This window comes from Nylanderia fulva, unplaced genomic scaffold (assembly GCF_048542155.1).
Source record: "Nylanderia fulva isolate GAGA-0341 unplaced genomic scaffold, ASM4854215v1 Scaffold673, whole genome shotgun sequence".
Lineage (NCBI taxonomy): Eukaryota > Metazoa > Arthropoda > Insecta > Hymenoptera > Formicidae > Nylanderia > Nylanderia fulva.
In genome coordinates this window covers 39,250-47,199 of record NW_028190779.1, presented here as the reverse complement: position 1 = coordinate 47,199, position 7,950 = coordinate 39,250, and positions in this window count along the sequence as shown.

The following is a 7,950-nucleotide window of genomic DNA, read 5'->3' as shown; positions in this document are numbered from 1 at the left end:
TATGGAGAAAACGCAACCCCCCCCCTGATTGTCGCACCCTTTGTATAGATATTGATATGTTTAAACTTTTGTTTAGAAATAACTTGGAAAGAAACCCCACCCCCAACGCACCCCCCCCTTTGTGACTTTATTAATTAGAATAATTTGTTATAAACATAAACGTATGAGGAGAAGAAACGCAACCCCCCCCCTGATTGTCGCAACCCTTTGTAATAGATATTGTTATCTTTTGTTTATAAACATAAACGTATGAGGAGAAGAAAAAACGCAAAGACCCCCCCCCCCTGATTGTCGGCAGCCCTTTGTAATAGATATTGATGGAATTTTATCTTTTGTTTATAAACATAAACGTAGGAGGGGAGAAGAAACGCAAGCACCCCCCCCCTGATTGTCGGCACCCTTTGTATAGATATTGTTTTATCTTTGTTTATAAACATAAACGTATGAGGAGAAGAAACGCAACCCCCCCCCCTGATTGTCGGCAGCCCTTTGTAATAGATATTGATGGAATTGTTATCTTTGTTTATAAACATAAACGGTATGATGAAAAAACGCAAACCCCCCCCCTGATTGTCGGCAAGCCCTTTGTAATAGATATTGATGAATTTTATCTATTGTTTATAAACTAAACGTATGAGGAGAAGAAACGCAACCCCCCCCCTGATTGTCGGCAGCCCTTTGTAATAGATATTGAATGTAAAATGTTTATACTTTTGTTTATAAACATAAACGTATGAGGAGAAGAAACGCAACCCCCCCCCCTGATTTTCGGCAGCCCTTTGTATAGATATGATGTTTATCTTTTGTTTATAAACATAACGTATGAGGAGAAGAAACGCAACCCCCCCCCCTGATTGTCGGCAACCCTTTGTAATAGATATTGTTTTATCTTTTGGTTTATAAACATAACGTATGAGGAGAAGAAACGCAACCCCCCCCCCCTGATTGTCGGCAAGCCCTTTGTATAGTATTGATGGAATGTTTATCTTTTGTTTATAAACATAAACGTATGAGGAGAAGAAAAACGCAACCCCCCCCCCCCTGATTGTCCGGCAGCCTTGTAATAGATATTGATGGATGTTTATCTTTGTTTAATAAAGCATAAAACGTATGAGGAGAAGAAACGCAACCCCCCCCCCTGATTGTCGGCAGCCCTTTGTAATAGATATTGATGGAATGTTTATCTTTTGTTTATAAACATAAACGTATGAGGAGAAGAAACGCAACCCCCCCCCCTGATTGTCGGCAACCCTTTGTAATAGATATTGTTTATCTTTTGTTTATAAACATAAACGTATGAGGAGAAGAAACGCAACCCCCCCCCCTGATTGTCGGCAGCCCTTTGTAATAGATATTGATGGAATGTTTATCTTTTGTTTATAAACATAAACGTATGAGGAGAAGAAACGCAACCCCCCCCCCTGATTGTCGGCAACCCTTTGTAATAGATATTGTTTATCTTTTGTTTATAAACATAAACGTATGAGGAGAAGAAACGCAACCCCCCCCCCTGATTGTCGGCAGCCCTTTGTAATAGATATTGATGGAATGTTTATCTTTTGTTTATAAACATAAACGTATGAGGAGAAGAAACGCAACCCCCCCCCCTGATTGTCGGCAACCCTTTGTAATAGATATTGTTTATCTTTTGTTTATAAACATAAACGTATGAGGAGAAGAAACGCAACCCCCCCCCCTGATTGTCGGCAGCCCTTTGTAATAGATATTGATGGAATGTTTATCTTTTGTTTATAAACATAAACGTATGAGGAGAAGAAACGCAACCCCCCCCCCTGATTGTCGGCAACCCTTTGTAATAGATATTGTTTATCTTTTGTTTATAAACATAAACGTATGAGGAGAAGAAACGCAACCCCCCCCCCTGATTGTCGGCAGCCCTTTGTAATAGATATTGATGGAATGTTTATCTTTTGTTTATAAACATAAACGTATGAGGAGAAGAAACGCAACCCCCCCCCCTGATTGTCGGCAACCCTTTGTAATAGATATTGTTTATCTTTTGTTTATAAACATAAACGTATGAGGAGAAGAAACGCAACCCCCCCCCCTGATTGTCGGCAGCCCTTTGTAATAGATATTGATGGAATGTTTATCTTTTGTTTATAAACATAAACGTATGAGGAGAAGAAACGCAACCCCCCCCCCTGATTGTCGGCAACCCTTTGTAATAGATATTGTTTATCTTTTGTTTATAAACATAAACGTATGAGGAGAAGAAACGCAACCCCCCCCCCTGATTGTCGGCAGCCCTTTGTAATAGATATTGATGGAATGTTTATCTTTTGTTTATAAACATAAACGTATGAGGAGAAGAAACGCAACCCCCCCCCCTGATTGTCGGCAGCCCTTTGTAATAGATATTGATGGAATGTTTATCTTTTGTTTATAAACATAAACGTATGAGGAGAAGAAACGCAACCCCCCCCCCTGATTGTCGGCAGCCCTTTGTAATAGATATTGATGGAATGTTTATCTTTTGTTTATAAACATAAACGTATGAGGAGAAGAAACGCAACCCCCCCCCCTGATTGTCGGCAACCCTTTGTAATAGATATTGTTTATCTTTTGTTTATAAACATAAACGTATGAGGAGAAGAAACGCAACCCCCCCCCCTGATTGTCGGCAGCCCTTTGTAATAGATATTGATGGAATGTTTATCTTTTGTTTATAAACATAAACGTATGAGGAGAAGAAACGCAACCCCCCCCCCTGATTGTCGGCAGCCCTTTGTAATAGATATTGATGTTTATCTTTTGTTTATAAACATAAACGTATGAGGAGAAGAAACGCAACCCCCCCCCCTGATTGTCGGCAGCCCTTTGTAATAGATATTGATGATGTTATCTTTTGTTTATAAACATAAACGTATGAGGAGAAGAAACGCAACCCCCCCCCCTGATTGTCGGCAGCCCTTTGTAATAGATATTGATGTTTATCTTTTGTTTATAAACATAAACGTATGAGGAGAAGAAACGCAACCCCCCCCCCTGATTGTCGGCAGCCCTTTGTAATAGATATTGATGGAATGTTTATCTTTTGTTTATAAACATAAACGTATGAGGAGAAGAAACGCAACCCCCCCCCCTGATTGTCGGCAACCCTTTGTAATAGATATTGTTTATCTTTTGTTTATAAACATAAACGTATGAGGAGAAGAAACGCAACCCCCCCCCCTGATTGTCGGCAGCCCTTTGTAATAGATATTGATGGAATGTTTATCTTTTGTTTATAAACATAAACGTATGAGGAGAAGAAACGCAACCCCCCCCCCTGATTGTCGGCAACCCTTTGTAATAGATATTGTTTATCTTTTGTTTATAAACATAAACGTATGAGGAGAAGAAACGCAACCCCCCCCCCTGATTGTCGGCAGCCCTTTGTAATAGATATTGATGGAATGTTTATCTTTTGTTTATAAACATAAACGTATGAGGAGAAGAAACGCAACCCCCCCCCCTGATTGTCGGCAACCCTTTGTAATAGATATTGTTTATCTTTTGTTTATAAACATAAACGTATGAGGAGAAGAAACGCAACCCCCCCCCCTGATTGTCGGCAGCCCTTTGTAATAGATATTGATGGAATGTTTATCTTTTGTTTATAAACATAAACGTATGAGGAGAAGAAACGCAACCCCCCCCCCTGATTGTCGGCAAGCCCTTTGTAATAGATATTGTTTATCTTTTGTTTATAAACATAAACGTATGAGGAGAAGAAACGCAACCCCCCCCCCTGATTGTCGGCAGCCCTTTGTAATAGATATTGATGGAATGTTTATCTTTTGTTTATAAACATAAACGTATGAGGAGAAGAAACGCAACCCCCCCCCTGATTGTCGGCAACCCTTTGTAATAGATATTGTTTATCTTTTGTTTATAAACATAAACGTATGAGGAGAAGAAACGCAACCCCCCCCCCTGATTGTCGGCAGCCCTTTGTAATAGATATTGATGGAATGTTTATCTTTTGTTTATAAACATAAACGTATGAGGAGAAGAAACGCAACCCCCCCCCCTGATTGTCGGCAACCCTTTGTAATAGATATTGTTTATCTTTTGTTTATAAACATAAACGTATGAGGAGAAGAAACGCAACCCCCCCCCTGATTGTCGGCAGCCCTTTGTAATAGATATTGATGGAATGTTTATCTTTTGTTTATAAACATAAACGTATGAGGAGAAGAAACGCAACCCCCCCCCCTGATTGTCGGCAACCCTTTGTAATAGATATTGTTTATCTTTTGTTTATAAACATAAACGTATGAGGAGAAGAAACGCAACCCCCCCCCCTGATTGTCGGCAGCCCTTTGTAATAGATATTGATGGAATGTTTATCTTTTGTTTATAAACATAAACGTATGAGGAGAAGAAACGCAACCCCCCCCCCTGATTGTCGGCAACCCTTTGTAATAGATATTGTTTATCTTTTGTTTATAAACATAAACGTATGAGGAGAAGAAACGCAACCCCCCCCCCTGATTGTCGGCAGCCCTTTGTAATAGATATTGATGGAATGTTTATCTTTTGTTTATAAACATAAACGTATGAGGAGAAGAAACGCAACCCCCCCCCCTGATTGTCGGCAACCCTTTGTAATAGATATTGTTTATCTTTTGTTTATAAACATAAACGTATGAGGAGAAGAAACGCAACCCCCCCCCCTGATTGTCGGCAGCCCTTTGTAATAGATATTGATGGAATGTTTATCTTTTGTTTATAAACATAAACGTATGAGGAGAAGAAACGCAACCCCCCCCCCTGATTGTCGGCAACCCTTTGTAATAGATATTGTTTATCTTTTGTTTATAAACATAAACGTATGAGGAGAAGAAACGCAACCCCCCCCCCTGATTGTCGGCAGCCCTTTGTAATAGATATTGATGGAATGTTTATCTTTTGTTTATAAACATAAACGTATGAGGAGAAGAAACGCAACCCCCCCCCCTGATTGTCGGCAAGCCCTTTGTAATAGATATTGATGGAATGTTTATCTTTTGTTTATAAACATAAACGTATGAGGAGATCTTTGTCAAACGAATATCATATATTTTTGTATAAAAATAATCAATTGGGGTCGATGATCATACAAAGGCTCTGATCTAAAGTATGACTATGTTATCTAAAATTGTATTAGGAAGTAGTTTAGTGTTTCTGTTATAAGCTTGTTATTTATATCTTTTAATAATAAATGAACATGTTGACGTATTATTTTCTCAGCACTCATACAAATAAAATGACATCTTTTGGAGGGAAAATGCAAGCCACCACGATTTTTTAAAATTGTTAATTTTGATTTATCACTGTCATCTTCTAACATGTCTCTACTTCACAAATTATTTTTTTCTTTAGTGAATGTACTATTGAACCAGCTATATGCTTCACGATTTCTTCAAGATAATCAGAAACATACCAGCCCGCATTTCCGCATAATTGTGATCAAATAATATACTATGATTACTTTTCAAATAATTATAAACTGGAAAATTACTATTTGTTTTTTGTTGTGGGACTTTTTTTCTTTCTTTCGTATATGATTTCCGTATTAGTTTTTGAAATTGATGTATTTTTATTATTCGCTATTGTTTGTTTCATTTCGGTAATGTTAGTTACGTCTGAAATTAATAATGTATTGTCTTGCGGAATACAATTCGCTGAAGTAGACACTAAAACATTCATATTATTAACTAATAATTTGGTGTAAGCAGATTGATATTGCACTGTTGTTGGATTATTATTATAACCATTCATTCTTCTTATTAAAGCGAAAAACATTTCAACATGATCCTGAGATAGTTTATAACTTAAAACAAATTGAACAGTATTATTTTGTATCAAATCTGTACAAAGACTAAATAAGGTTTTTAGACAAATAATAAAGCCAAGAAATCCCGTTTTAACAGATTCGCTTTCAAGAATTGATTTACGATTTTTTTTTATTACTTGGTTACTATTAATTATAGAATTTTCTTTTTCTGTTGTCTTTATGTTATTGTTTTTTCTCGCTACAGGCACATCAATTTCTAATTTTCAATATAATCAATAAATCCATTAATTTTTATTTTGAATTGAGATAAGAAATCTTTGGTAATAGCTTGTCGTCCTGGCGTCTTACAAAATTTGTTTTCACATTTAAAAGATCAAAAATATCATTAATTGTTTGACAAAATTTCGCTGTAGATGAAGCTTTTTCAAAATTTTTATCTTTAATTTCGAATTCAAGGAAATGTAATGCATTTGATACGCTTGAACTTAATACTTGCGCCACCAGTGAAACTTTCATTTTTTCGTTTTGAAAATAAACATGTCTGTCTCGTATTTTGCATGCACTGTGCAAGCCCTCACTAATTTGCTTATTGTGTATTTTTTAATATATTCCCAACTAATACTTTCTTTTTTATCATATTATAGGTCCTTTTTAACGCAAAATAATTTCTCACTAACTTGAGCGTATATTTAAATTTCTCTCACAATTATACATTTATAATACAATTATAGTACAAAGTACATTTCACATAAAAATAATTAATCATTAAAATACAATTGATTGAAATAGAAGTATGTACAATTTAAGTATTACAGTAAAAAGTTACATGAATTTTTCTATTACATAATAAGGCGATTTTTGGCGATCATCTGGTATATGTACCAAGGTTATTGGTAAGGGTGGAGCTTATTCTGTACCTTGAGAATGTTCTGGTATACTTTGGTATACCTTGGTACATATACCAGACAATCACCAAAAAATCGCCTAAAATATGATTGAAATGTATGTTGAAACTGCACTGCAACGTATAATTACAAATTTACCTGTAACATTCAGCAGCCTCAGAAAACTGTTTCTTCTTCATGGTTTTGATTAGTTCTTTTATATTATTATTTATTTTTTCTTTCCTAAATAACTTCATATGGGAAGCAGATTTCTTCAATTTTTCAGAAGCCATAACTCTTACAAATCGCTCCCAAGCTTCATCTGAAGCGAAGTGCTCTCTTGAAAAAGACTCTGGCTGACTTCCGACTAAAAACAAATTTTTTTTGGGTGAATGTCGACAACATATGATTTTCTAAACATCAATAATACAATTAATAATACAATTATTTTATAAATATTAAGCTTAAAATATTTAGCAGTAAAAAATTTTACAAAAATTCTAATGTACCTTTTATTATTGTTTCTGGACTTAAATTATCATGTGTTTCAAAGTTGTCTCCGTTATTAGTATCCGTACTTGTTGAAAATGTATTTTCGTCACTTATTGTCATATCTTGATGATTCGTTATGTTACCAAGTGCTTGAGTTTGATACGTTTTTTAATTGGTAAAGATATTGATTAGTGTTTCGATTAAAAGGGACAGCAGTTGATATTAAACGTCTCAAAGTTGTATATCTATCAGTCTGATGAAATGATTCTTCATAGAAGTGGTCGCTACATATACTGGCTGACTTACAACTGTTGTCACACCAATAGCTTCCATCCACTTCTTTTTTAATTCAACATTAACGGGAAAACTGTAATTCAAAATTAAATATAGTTAAAATCGGAGGTGGAGCAGCTAAACTGAAAAATACCAAATATAGAATAATATTTGGCATTTTCATATGAATTTTAGGTTAAGGTATTTTGATAATACACACTTCAAATATAAATTTATCAATATTTAATAAACTTACTTGTGAAAACTTCGAGATATATTTAAAAGGAATAGGTTGCTTTTTACAACACAATACACTTTCTTGTCATTTTTTTTTATGTTTGTGTCACACCCGGTAAATTTTAATTTTTCTCCCTTCTTTATTTATCGACTGAATCCGAATAAAGATAAAATTTATGCAAGTTTAATAAATTCTTGCTCAACACCATATTTGGGTTTTTAAAGAAAAAACCCCCTTTGGTCTAAGATCCTCCCCACTCAACTCCTTTCGTTTGATGG